Here is a 13,859-nt window from a genome sequence, read left to right as displayed (position 1 = left end):
TCAATTGTTGAGAATTTTTTGGATTATTTTGGTGCCTCTTGACTTGTTTGATATTGATGGGTGATGAAACTTTTAAACTAATGCTTAATTTTGTAAGACTCTTGCATCCTTGGTGCATTGATAGGAACTCGTATTGTCTTTCATGACCCACTCTTTCTTGTTTAAACTTGATGCTCAATATGCTCTTCATACTTTGACTCCACTCTTGCATCAAGTATTAGTTGATATGCCTTAGCTTATAGTGCTTTCTCACTCACATGTTGTAGGTATCATGTAGTTGAGAACCTTACTCACAGAATTCCTCTCAGAAGTGTACATGAATTGGTTATTTACAACCATGTCAATGAGTTCTTGAGCTTCTGCAGGCGTTTTCTTTAGGTGAATGGATCCACCTGCAGAATGGTCCAGTGACATCTTAGAGAACTCAGATAGATCATAATAGAATATATCCAAAATGCTCCACTCTGAAAGCATGTCAGAAGGACACCTTTTGGTCATCTGCTTGTATCTTTCCCAAGCTTCATAGACGGATTCACCATCTTTTTGTTTGAAGGTCTGAACATCCACTCTAAGCTTGCTCAGTTTTTGAGGAGGAAAAAACTTAGCCAAGAAGGCCGTGACCAGCTTATCCCAAGAGTCCATGCTATCTTTAGGTTGTGAGTCCAATCATGTTCTAGCTCTCTTACAACAAAAGGGAAAAGTATGAGCCTGTAGACTTTAGGATCTACTCCATTAGTCTTAACAGTCTCACAGATCTGCAAGAACTTAGTTAAAAACTGATAGGAATCTTCTGATGGAAGTCCATAAAACTTGCAGTTCTGTTGCATTAGAACAACTAATTGAGAATTCAACTCAAAATTGTTTGCTCCAATGGCACGGATTGAGATGCTTCTTCCATCAAACTTGGAAGTAGGTGTAGTATAATCACCAAGTATCCTCCTTGCATTATTATTTTCGGCTGCCATCTCCTCTTCTTTTTTCGAAAATTTCTGTCAAGTCCTCTCCAGAGGATTGTGCTTTGGCTTCCCTTAGCTTCCTCCTTAAAGTCCTTTCAGGTTCAGGATCTGCTTCCACAAGAATGTTCTTGTCCTTGCTCCTGCTCATATGAAAAAGAAGAGAACAGAAAAGAAGAGTAATCCTCTATGTCACAGTATAGAGATTCCTTTATGTGGGTAGAAGAAAAGAAGAATAGGAATGAAGAAGAGAAAAATTCGAACACAGAAGAGAAGAGAGGGTTTGGATTTTAAGATGAAGAGAAGAGTGTTAGTAATTAAATAAATAAATAGAAGAAGATGAGATAAAAGAGTTTTCAAAAATTAACTAAAATAAAAGAAAAAAATATTAAAGTTAAAATTTGAAAATTAAGAAAAGGAATAAAATAAAAATTAGAATTTGAAACAATTAGTTAAAAAAAGAGAATTTTGAAAAAGAGGGAGGTAATTTTCGAAAATTAGAGAGAGGAAAGTAGTTAGGTGGTTTTTGAAAAAGATAAGAAACAAACAAAAAGTCAATTAGTTAGTTGAAAAAGATTTGGAAATCAATTTTGAGAAGATATGATCTGAAAAAGATATTTTGAAAAGATATGATTGAAAAAGATATTTTGGAAAAGATTTGATTTTTAAAATTAAAATTGATTACTTGACTAACAAGAAACTAAAAGATATTACTCTAGAATTTAAAGATTGAACCTTTCTTAACAAGAAAGTAACAAACTTCAAAATTTTGAATCACTCACATTAATTGTTAGTAAAGTTTTCGAAATTTTGAAATAAAGATAAGAAAAAGATTTTGAAAATAAATTTTAAAATTTTATGAAAATAATAAAAAATGAAAAAGATTTGATTTTTTGAAAAAGATTTTGAAAATATAAGATTTTTAAAATTGAAAATTTGACTTGACTTATAAGAAATAGCTAAGTTTTAAAAATTTTTGACTAAGTCAACTCAAATTTTCGAAAATTATGAGCAAAATAAGGAAAATATAATTTTTTATTTTTGAATTTTTAATGAGGGGAGAGAAAAATACAAATATGACCCAAAACATGAAAATTTTGGATCAAAACACTTAATTCATACAAGAACACTATGAATGTCAAGATGAACACCAAGAACACTTTGAAGATCAAGATGAACATCAAGACTTATTTTTGAAAAATTTTCAAGAAAAGAAAAACATGCAAAACACCAAACTTAGAAATTTTTCATATTTAGACACTAAGAATTCAAAAATGCATATGAGAAATAACAAAAAACAGAAACAAGAAGATATCAAGATCAAACAAGAAGACTTACCAAGAACAACTTGAAGATCATGAAGAACACCATGCATGAGTTTTCGAAAAATGCACAAATTTTTAAGGACATGCAATTGACACCAAACTTAAAAATTGACACTAGACTCAAACAAGAAACACAAAATATTTTTAGTTTTTTTTATGATTTTATTAATTTTTTTTTGAAAATAATCTTTAGGAAAACGAAAAAGAGTAAAATTTTTTTGAAAGATTTTTGAAAACTTTTTGAAAATAAAATTACCTAATCTGAGCAACAAGATGAACCGTCAGTCGTCCAAACTCGAACAATCCCCGGCAACGGCGCCAAAAACTTAATAGGCAAAATTGTGATTTACATTTTTTATAACTCGAACAATTCTTAGCAATGGCTCCAAAAATTGGTGCACACTACTATGGTTCACTCACATTCTTCACAACTTCGCACAACTAACCAGCAAGTGCACTAGGTCGTCCAAGTAATAAACCTTACGCGAGTAAGGGTCGATCCCACGGAGATTGTTGGTATGAAGCAAGCTATAGTCATCTTGTAAATCTCAGTCAGGCAGAATATAATGGTTATAAAGGTTTTCGAAATTAATAATAATTAAAGCATAAAATAAAGATAGAGATACTTATGTAAATCATTGGTGAGAATTTCAAATAAGTGTATGGAGTTGCTTTGTCCCTGTTGAATCTCTGCTTTCCTACTACCTTCCTTCAATCCTTCATACTCCTTTCCATGGCAAGCTGTATGTAGGGCATCACCGTTGTCAATGGCTACTTCCCATCGTCTCAGTGAAAATGGTCCAAATGCTCTTGTCACAGCACGGCTAATCATCTGTCGGTTCTCGATCATGTCGGAATAGAATCCATTGATTCTTTTGCGTCTGTCACTACGCCCAACAATTGCAAGTTTGAAGCTCGTCACAGCCATTCAATCCCTGAATCCTACTCGGAATACCACAGACAAGGTTTAGACTTTTCGGATTCTTAAGAATGGCGGCCAATAATTCTAGCTTATACCACGAAGATTCTGGTTAAGGAATGCAAGAGATATTCACTCTAGCTTTCGCTTGTAGAACGGAAGTGGTTGTCAGGCACGCGTTCATAGGGACGGATGATGATGAGTGTCACGGATCATCACATCCATCAGGTTTAAGTACGAGTAATATCTTAGAATATGAATAAGCTTGAATTGAATAAAAGATAGTAGTAATTGCATTAAAACTTGAGGTACAGCAGAGCTCCACACCTTAATCTATGGTGTGTAGAAACTCCACCGTTGAAAATACATAAGTGATAATGGTCCAGGCATGGCCGAATGGCCAGCCCCCATGAAGGTCTAAAATTGCATACACTGTTTAAAGATCAATCAAAAGACAAGACGCTTAGTACAATAGTAAAAAATTCTATTTATACTAAACTAGTTACTAGGGTTTACAGAAATAAGTCTAAATGCAGAAATCCACTTCTGGGGTCCACTTTGGTGTGTGCTTGGACTGAGCTTGAGCTTTACACGTGCAGAAGCTTCTTCTAGAGTTAAACGCCAAGTTGTAACGTATTTTTGGCGTTTAACTCTGGTTTGTGACGTGTTTCTGGCGTTTTACTCCAGAATGCAGCATGGAACTGGCGTTGAATGCCAGTTTGCGTCATCTAAACTCGAACAAAGTATGGACTATTATATATTGCTGGAAAGCCCTGGATGTCTAATTTCCAAAGCAGTTGAGAGCACGACATTTAGAATTTTGTAGCTTTAGAAAAGCCATTTCGAGTGCAGGGAGGTTAGAATCCAACAGCATCAGCAGTCCTTTTTCAGCCTGAATCAGATTTTTGCTCAGGTCCCTCAATTTCAGCCAGAAAATACCTGAAATCACAGAAAAACACACAAACTCATAGTAAAGTCCAGAAATTTGAATTTTGCATAAAAACTAATAAAAACATCCCTAAAAGTAGCTAGATCTTACTAAAAACTACCTAAAAATAATGCCAAAAAGCGTATAAATTATCTGCTCATCACAATACTAAACTTAAATTGTTGCTTGTCCCCAAGCAACTGAAAATCAAATAGGATAAAAAGAAGAGAATATACTAAAAATTTCAAAACATCAATGAATATTAGTTCTAACTAGATGAGCAGGACTTGTAGCTTTTTGCTTCTGAACAGTTTTGGCATCTCACTTTTTCCTTTAAAGTTTAGAATGATTGGCATCTATAGGAACTTAGAATTTCAGATAGTGTTATTGATTCTCCTAGTTAAGTATGTTGATTCTTGAACACAGCTACTTTTATGAGTCTTGGCCGTGACCCTAAGCACTTTGTTTTCCAGTATTACCACCGGATACATACATGCCACAGACACATGACTGGGTGAACCTTTTCAGATTGTGACTCAGCTTTGCTAGAGTCCCCAGTTAGAGGTGTCCAGAGCTCTTAAGCACACTCTTTTTGCTTTGGATCACGACTTTAACCACTCAGTCTCAAGCTTTTCACTTGGACCTGCATGCCACAAGCACATGGTTAAGGACAACTTGATTTAGCCGCTTAGGCCTGGATTTTATTTCCTTGGGCCCTCTTATCCATTGATGCTCAAAGCCTTGGATCCTTTTTACCCTTGTCTTTTGGTTTTAAGGGCTATTGGCTTTTTCTGCTTGCTTTTTCTTTTTCTTTTATTATTTTTTTCGCCACTTTCTTTTTTTCGCAAGCTTTTGTTATTTACTGCTTTTTCTTGCTTCAAGAATCAATTTTATGATTTTTCAGATTATCAACAACATTTTTCTTTTTCATCATTCTTTCAAGAGCCAACAATTTTAACATTCATAAACAGCAAGATAAAAAATATGCACTGTTCAATCATTCATTTAGAAAATAAAAAGTATTGTCACCACATCAATATAATTAAACTAATTTTAAGGATAAATTCGAAACTCATGTACTTCTTATTCTTTTGTATTAGAAATATTTTTCATTTAAGAAAGGTGAAGGATTCATGGAATTATTCATAGCCATAAGACATAGACACTAGATACTAATGATCATGAAGTAAAGACACAAACATAGACAAACATATAGCATAAAACTGAAAAACAGAGAAATAAGAACAAGGAATGAGTCCACCTTAGTGATGGTGGCGTCTTCTTCTTGAAGGACCAATGATGTCCTTGAGATCTTCTATGTCTCTTCCTTGCCTTTGTTGTTCCTCCCTCATTGCTCTTTAATCTTCTCTAATCTCATGGAGAATGATGGAGTGTTCTTGGTGTTCCATCCGTAATTGGTTCATGTCATGACTCAATCCTTCTAGGGAAGTGTTGAGTTGTTCCCAATAGTTGTTTGGAGGAAAATGCATCCCTTGAGGTATCTCAGGGATTTCTTGATGATGAGCTTCCTCATGCGTCTCTTGAGATCCATGAATGGGCTCTCTTGTTTGCTCCATCCTCTTCTTAGTGATGGGCTTGTCCTCTTCAATGAGGATGTCTCCTTCTATGATAACTCCAGCTGAGTAGCATAGATGGCAAATGAGATGAGCAAAAGCTAGCCTTGCCAAGGTGGAGGGCTTTTCGGCTACTTTGTAGAGTTCTAGAGAGATGATTTCATGAACTTCTACTTCCTCTCTAATCATGATGCTATGGATCATGATGGGCCGATCCACAGTAACTTCAGATCGGTTGCTAGTGGGGATGATGGAGCGTTGGATGAACTCCAACCATCCTCTAGCCACAGGCTTAAGGTCCAGTCTTCTCAATTGAACCGGCTTACCTTTAGAGTCTCTTTTCCATTGAGCTCCTTCAACACATATGTCCATAAGGACTTGGTCCAACCTTTGATCAAAGTTGACCCTTCTAGTGTAGGGGTGTGCATCTTCTTGCATCATAGGCAAGCTGAACGCCAACCTTACATTTTTCGGAAATCTAAGCATTTCCCCCGAACCATTGTAAGATAATTCTTTGGATTTGGGTTCATACTTTGATCATGGTTCCTAGTGATCCATGCATTAGCATAGAACTCTTGAACCATTAAGATTCTGACTTATTGAATGGGGTTGGTTAGAACTTCCCAACCTCTTCTTTGAATCTCATGTCGGATCTCCAAATACTCATTTTTCTTGAGCATGAAAGGGACCTCAGGGATCACCTTCTTTTTGGCCACAATTTCATAGAAGTGGTCTTGATGGACCTTTGAGATGAATCTCTCCATCTCCCATGACTCGGAGGTGGAAGCTTTTGTCTTCTCTTTCCTCTTTCTAGAGGTTTCTCCGGCCTTAGGTGCCATAAGTGGTTATGGAAAAACAAAAAAGTTATGCTTTTACCACACCAAACTTAGAATGTTGCTCGCCCTCGAGCAAAAGAAGAAAGAATAGAAGAAGAAGAAGAAGAAGATATGGAGGTGAGGGAGAGAGATGTGTATTTGGCCAAGGGGGAGAAGAGAGGGTTGTGTAGTGTGAGAATGAAGAAGGATGGAGGGGTCTATATAGTGGAGGGAGAGGGGTTTGGTTCGGCCATTTAGGATGGGTTTGGGTGGGAAAGAGATTTTGAATTTGAAGGTAGGTGGGGTTTATGCGAAATAGTGGATGGATGTGAGTGGTGAAGAGGTGATGGGGAAGAGAGATTGAGGTGATTGGTGAAGGGTTTTTTGGGGAAGAGTGTTGTTGGATTGTGTGAAGAAGAGAGAAGGTAAGTTGAGGTAGGTGGGGATCCTATGGGGTCCACAGATCCTAAGATGATCCTGTGGGGTCCACAGATCCTGAGGTGTCAAGGATTTATCGTCCCTGCACCAATGAGGCGTGTAAAACGCCCTCTGCATGCAATCCTGGCGTTCAACGCCAGATTGATGCTTGTTTCTGGCGTTCAACGCCAGCTCTATGCTTATTTTGGGCATTCAACGCCAATCTACAGCATGTTTTTGGCGTTGAACGCTAGTTCCATGCTTGTTTCTGGCGTTTAACGCCAGCTCTCCTCAGGGTGTAATCCTGGCATTTAAACGCCAGACTGCTGTTTGTTTCTGGCGTTCAACGCCAGATTCATGCTGTATTCTGGTGTTGAACGCCAGCTAGATGCTCCTTACTGGTGTTTAAACGCCAGTGAGCTCTTCCTCTAGGGTGTGCTGTTTCTTCTGCTATTTTTTATTCTATTTTTAATTTTAGTAATTGTTTTGTGACTCCACATGATCATGAACCTAATAAAACATAAAAAAACAATAAAAATATATATAAATAAAAATTGGATTGCCTCCCAATAAGCGCTTCTTTAATGTCAATAGCTTGACAGTGAGCTCTCATGGAGCTTCACAGATGTTCAGAGCATTGTTGGGACCTCCCAACACCAAACTTAGAGTTTGAATGTGGGGGTTTAACACCAAACTTAGAGTTTGGTTGTGGCCTCCCAACACCAAACTTAGAGTTTGATTGTGGGGGCTTTGTTTGACTCTGTATTGAGAGAAGCTTTTCATGCTTCCTCTCCATGGTTACAGAGGAAGATCCTTGAGCTTTAAACACCAGGTAGTCCCTATTCAATTGAAGGACTAGCTCTCCTCTGTCAACATCAATCACAGCTCCTGCTGTGGCTAGGAAGGGTCTTCCAAGGATGATGGATTCATCCTTATCCTTCCTAGTGTCTAAGATTATGAAATCAGCAGGGATCTAAATGCCTTTAACCTTCACTAACACGTCCTCTACCAATCCATAAGCTTGTCTTATTGACTTGTCTGCCATCTCTAATGAGAATGTGGCATCCTGTACCTCAAAGATCCCCAGCTTCTCCATTACAAAGAGTGGCATAAAATTTATACCTGACCCCAGGTCACATAGAGCCTTCTCAAAGGTCATGGTGCCTATGGTACAGGGTATTAAGAATATACCAAGATCTTGTTTCTTTTAAGGTAAAGTTTGCTGAACCCATGTATCTAGTTCACTAATGAGCAAGAGAGGTGTATCTTCCCAAGTCTCATTACCAAACAACATGGCATTCAGCTTCATGATAGCTCCTAGATATTGAGCAACTTGCTCTCCAGTTACATCTTCATCCTCTTCAGAGGAAGAATAGTTTTCAGAGCTCATGAATGGCAGAAGGAGGTTTAAAGGAATCTCTATGGTCTCTATATGAGCCTCAGATTCCTTTAGGTCCTCAATAGGAAACTCCTTCTTGTCTGGGAGACGTCCCATGAGGTCTTCCTCATTGGGATTTCACGTCCTCCCCTTCCTCTCTAGGTTCGGCCATTTTGATTATGTCAATGGCCTTGCACTCTCTTTTTGGATTCTTTTTAGTATTGCTTGGGAGAGTACTAGGAGGGGTTTCAATGATTTTCTTACTCAGCTGGCCCACTTGTCCCTCCAAATTTCTGATGGATGACCTTGTTTCACTCATGAAACTTAAAGTGGCCTTAGACAGATCAGAGACTATGTTTGCTAAGCTAGAGGAGCTCTGCTCAGAATGCTCTGTCTGTTGCTGAGAAGATAATGGAAAAGGCTTGTTATTGCTAAGCCTGTTTATTCCACCATTATTAAAGCCTTGTTGGGGCTTTTGTTGATCTTTCCATGAGAAGTTTGGATTATTTTTCCATGAAAAATTGTAGGTGTTCCCATAGGGTTCACCCATGTAATTCACTTCTGCCATTGCAGGGTTCTTAGGATCATAAGCTTCTTCATCAGAAGATGCCTCTTTAGTACTGTTGGATGCATTTTGCCATCCATTCAGACTTTGAGAAATCATGTTGACTTGCCGAGTCAACATTTTGTTCTGAGCCAATATGGCATTCAGAGCATCAATTTTAAGAACTCCCTTTTTCTGAGGCGTCCCATTACTCACAGAATTCCTCTCAGAAGTGTACATGAATTGGTTATTTGCAACCATGTCAATGAGTTCTTGAGCTTCTGCAGGCGTTTTCTTTAGGTGAATGGATCCACCTGTAGAATGGTCCAGTGACATCTTAGAGAACTCAGATAGACCATAATAGAATATATCCAAAATGGTCCACTCTGAAAGCATGTCAGAAGGACACCTTTTGGTCATCTGCTTGTATCTTTCCCAAGCTTCATAGATGGATTCACCATCTTTTTGTTTGAAGGTCTGAATATCCACTCTAAGCTTGCGTAGTTTTTGAGGAGGAAAGAACTTAGCCAAGAAGGCCGTGACCAGCTTATCCCAAGAGTCCATGCTATCTTTAGGTTGTGAGTCCAACTATGTTCTAACTCTGTCTCTTACAGTAAAAGGGAAAAGCATGAGCCTTTAGACTTCAGGATCTACTCCATTAGTCTTAACAGTCTCACAGATCTACAAGAACTCAGATAAAAACTGATAGGGATCTTCTGATGGAAGTCCATGAAACTTGCAGTTCTATTGCATTAGAGCAACTAATTGAGGCTTCAGCTCAAAATTGTTTGCTCCAATGGCAGGGATTGAGATGCTTCTTCCATCAAACTTGGAAGTAGGTGTAGTATAATCACCAAGCATCCTCCTTGCATTATTATTTTTGGCTGCCATCTCCTCTTCCTTTTTCGAAAATTTCTCTCAAGTCTTCTCCAGAGGGTTGTGCTTTGGCTTCCCTTAGCTTCCTCCTTAGAGTCCTTTCAGGTTCAGGATCTGCTTCCACAAGAATGTTCTTGTCCTTGCTCCTACTCATATGAAAAAGAAGAGAACAGAAAAGAAGAATAATCCTCTATGTCACAGTATAGAGATTCCTTTATGTGGGTAGAAGAAAAGAAGAATAGGAATGAAGAAGAGAAAAATTTGAACACAGAAGAGAAGAGAGGGTTCAAATTTTAAGATGAAGAGAAGAGTGTTAGTAATTAAATAAATAAATAGAAGAAGATGAGAAAGAAGATTTTTCAAAAATTAACTAAAATAAAAGAAAAAAATATTAAACTTAAAATTCGAAAATTAAGAAAAGGAATAAAATAAAAATTAGAATTTAAAACAATTAGTTAAAAAAATAGAATTTTGAAAAAGAGGGAGGTAATTTTCGAAAATTAGAGAGAGGAAAGTAGTTAGGTGGTTTTTGAAAAAGATAAGAAACAAACAAAAAGTTAATTAGTTAGTTGAAAAAGATTTGAAAATCAATTTTGAAAAAGATATGATCTGAAAAAGATATTTTGAAAAGATATGATTGAAAAAGATATTTTGGAAAAGATTTGATTTTTAAAATTAAAATTGATTACTTGACTAATAAGAAACTAAAAGATATGACTCTAGAATTTAAAGATTGAACATTTCTTAACAAGAAAGTAACAAACTTCAAATTTTTGAATCAATCACATTAATTGTTAGTAAAGTTTTCGAAATTTTGAAATAAAGATAAGAAAAAGTTTTTGAAAATAAATTTTAAAAATCTTCGAAAATAATAAAAAATGAAAAAGATTTGATTTTTTTGAAAAAGATTTTGAAAATATAAGATTTTTAAAATTGAAAATTTGACTTGACTTATAAGAAATAGCTAAGTTTTAAAAATTTTTGACTAAGTCAACTCAAATTTTCGAAAATTATGAGCAAAATAAGGAAAATATATTTTTTGATTTTTGAATTTTTAATGAGGAGAGAGAAAAATACAAATATGACCCAAAACATGAAAATTTTGGATCAAAACACTTAATGTATGCAAGAACACTATGAATGTCAAGATGAACACCAAGAACACTTTAAAGATCAAGATGAACATCAAGACTTATTTTTGAAAAATTTTCAAGAAAAGAAAAACATGCAAGACACCAAACTTAGAAATTTTTCATATTTAGACACTAAGAATTCAAAAATGCATATGAGAAACAACAAAAAAAAACAAGAAAATATCAAGATCAAACAAGATGACTTACCAAGAACAACTTGAAGATCATGAAGAAAACCATGCATGAGTTTTCGAAAAATGCACAAATTTTTAAGGACATGCAATTGACACCAAACTTAAAAATTGACACTAGACTCAAACAAGAAACACAAAATATTTTTAGTTTTTTTTATGATTTTATTAATTTTTTTTTGAAAATAATCTTTAGGAAAACGAAAAAGAGTAAAATTTTTTTGAAAGATTTTTGAAAACTTTTTGAAAATAAAATTACCTAATCTGAGCAACAAGATGAACCGTCAGTTGTCCAAACTCGAACAATCCCCGGCAACGGCGCCAAAAACTTGATAGGCAAAATTATGATTTACACTTTTTATAACTTGAACAATTCTTAGCAATGGCTCCAAAAACTGGTGCACACTACTATGGTTCACTCACATTCTTCACAACTTCGCACAACTAACCAGCAAGTGTACTGGGTCGTCCAAGTAATAAACCTTACGTGAGTAAGGGTCGATCCCACGGAGATTGTTGGTATGAAGTAAGCTCTAGTCATCTTGTAAATCTCAGTCAGGCAAATTATAATGGTTATAAAGGTTTTCGAAATTAATAATAATTAAAGCATAAAATAAAGATAGAGATACTTATGTAAATGATTGGTGGGAATTTCAGATAAGTGTATGGAGTTGCTTTGTCCCTGTTGAATCTCTGCTTTCCTACTGCCTTCCTTCAACCCTTCGTACTCCTTTCCATGGTAAGCTATATGTAGGGCATCACCGTTGTCAATGGCTACTTCCCATCCTCTCAGTGAAAATGGTCCAAATGCTCTTGTCACAGCACGGCTAATCATCTGTCAGTTCTCGAACATGTCAGAATAGAATCCATTGATTCTTTTGCGTCTGTCACTACGTCCAACAATCGCGAGTTTGAAGCTCGTCACAGTCATTCAATCCCTGAATCCTACTCGGAATACCACAGACAAGGTTTAGACTTTCCGGATTCTCAAGAATGGCCGCCAATAATTCTAGCTTATACCACGAAGATTCTGGTTAAGGAATCCAAGAGATATTCACTCTAGCTTTCGCTTGTAGAACGAAAGTGGTTGTCAGGCACGCGTTCATAGGGATGGATGATGATGAGTGTCACGGATCATCACATCCATCAGGTTGAAGTACGAGTAATATATTAGAATAGGAATAAGCTTGAATTGAATAAAAGATAGTAGTAATTGCATTAAAACTCGAGGTACAGCAGAGCTCCACACCTTAATCTATGGTGTGTAGAAACTCCACCGTTAAAAATACATAAGTGATAATGGTCCAGGCATGGCCGAATGGCCAGCCCCCATGAAGATCTAAAATCGCATACACTGATTAAAGATCAATCAAAAGACAAGACGCTTAGTACAATAGTAAAAAGTTCTATTTATACTAAACTAATTACTAGGGTTTACAGAAATAAGTCTAAATGCAGAAATCCACTTCCGAGGCCCACTTTGGTATGTGATTGGGCTGAGCTTAAGCTTTACACGTGCAGAGGCTTCTTTTGGAGTTAAACGCCAAGTTGTAACGTGTTTTTGGCGTTTAACTCTGGTTTGTGACGTGTTTCTGGCGTTTTACTCCAGAATGCAGCATGGAACTGACGTTGAATGCCAGTTTGCGTTGTCTAAACTCGAAAAAAGTATGGACTATTATATATTGCTGGAAAGTCCTGGATGTCTACTTTCCAACGCAGTTCAGAGCACGCCATTTGGAGTTCTGTAGCTCCAGAAAATCTATTTTGAGTGCAGGGAGGTTAGAATCCAACAGCATCAGCAATCCTTTTTCAGCCTGAATCAGATTTTTGCTCAAGTCCCTCAATTTCAGCTAGAAAATACCTGAAATCATAGAAAAACACACAAACTCATAGTAAAGTCTAGAAATGTGAATTTTGCATAAAAACTAATAAAACATCCCTAAAAGTAGCTAGATCCTACTAAAAACTACCTAAAAATAATGCCAAAAAGCGTATAAATTATCCGCTCATCACATTGCATGATAGGTTGCATGATGGTTGGAATTTGTAAATATTCATTTATTTCTTTTTTGCTAGGACTACTCAGTTAGGGTGATGACTTCTTTTTCAAGAAACTATTTTTAGGGCACTCTACAAATTTGAAAATTTTTGTGGTTGAACTTGCTTAAAAGAATTTATTGTGGAATACGATTTTTGAGCTAAGAACATAAGCATGTTAGTTTTGAACTCAATTGTGTGGTTACAATGTTACATCATATAACCACTTATTTCCATTCTTGTGTGTATTACTCTCTTTCTATGATTGTAATCTTTGATTTGTTTGATTCTTTATATCCATTATTCCATGTATGAATGCATTTATATGATTGAGGCCATCATTTCATTTAGCTCACTTACCTAAATAGTCTTACCTTTTATCTTCCATTGTTAGCCAATTTTGAGCCTATACTAAACCCATTTGTTCTTAATTTTAGCACATTATAAGCCTTAAGCGAAAAATAATAAATGTCTCTTATTTGGATCTTTGATTAGCTTAAGCTAGTGAGAGTGTTTATCATCAAGTTTGGGAGAATTGGGAACATTGGTTGGGATAAAATGGTATTTTTATATTTTTGTCAAAATTTTAGGAATTGGGTACATACTCATGCATTAAATGTTTAAACCATGTGCATTGGTACCTTTGTATATGATTCATAAAAAAATAATAAAAAAATAGAAAAAGAGAGAAAAACAAAAGAAAAATAAAAAGAAGAAAATATAGAAGAAAAAAATAGAAAAAGGAAAAGATATATATATATATATATAT

At 36.0% G+C, this 13,859-nt stretch overlaps 2 non-coding genes across 2 annotated transcripts; both read left to right on the top strand.

Annotated features, from left to right (window-relative positions):
- Positions 1–468: 468 nt before the first annotated feature.
- LOC112713141 (small nucleolar RNA R71) lies at positions 469–576 on the top strand. The gene has a single exon (XR_003158115.1). It is a non-coding gene; the product is annotated as a small nucleolar RNA R71 (small nucleolar RNA).
- Positions 577–9,243: 8,667 nt separating this feature from the next.
- LOC112713607 (small nucleolar RNA R71) lies at positions 9,244–9,351 on the top strand. The gene has a single exon (XR_003158578.1). It is a non-coding gene; the product is annotated as a small nucleolar RNA R71 (small nucleolar RNA).
- The last annotated feature ends 4,508 nt before the right edge of the window (positions 9,352–13,859 follow it).

This window comes from Arachis hypogaea, chromosome 9 (genome assembly GCF_003086295.3).
Source record: "Arachis hypogaea cultivar Tifrunner chromosome 9, arahy.Tifrunner.gnm2.J5K5, whole genome shotgun sequence".
Classification (NCBI taxonomy): domain Eukaryota; kingdom Viridiplantae; phylum Streptophyta; class Magnoliopsida; order Fabales; family Fabaceae; genus Arachis; species Arachis hypogaea.
Note: the sequence above shows the minus strand (reverse complement) of the source record. Positions and strands in the feature narration are given on the sequence as shown.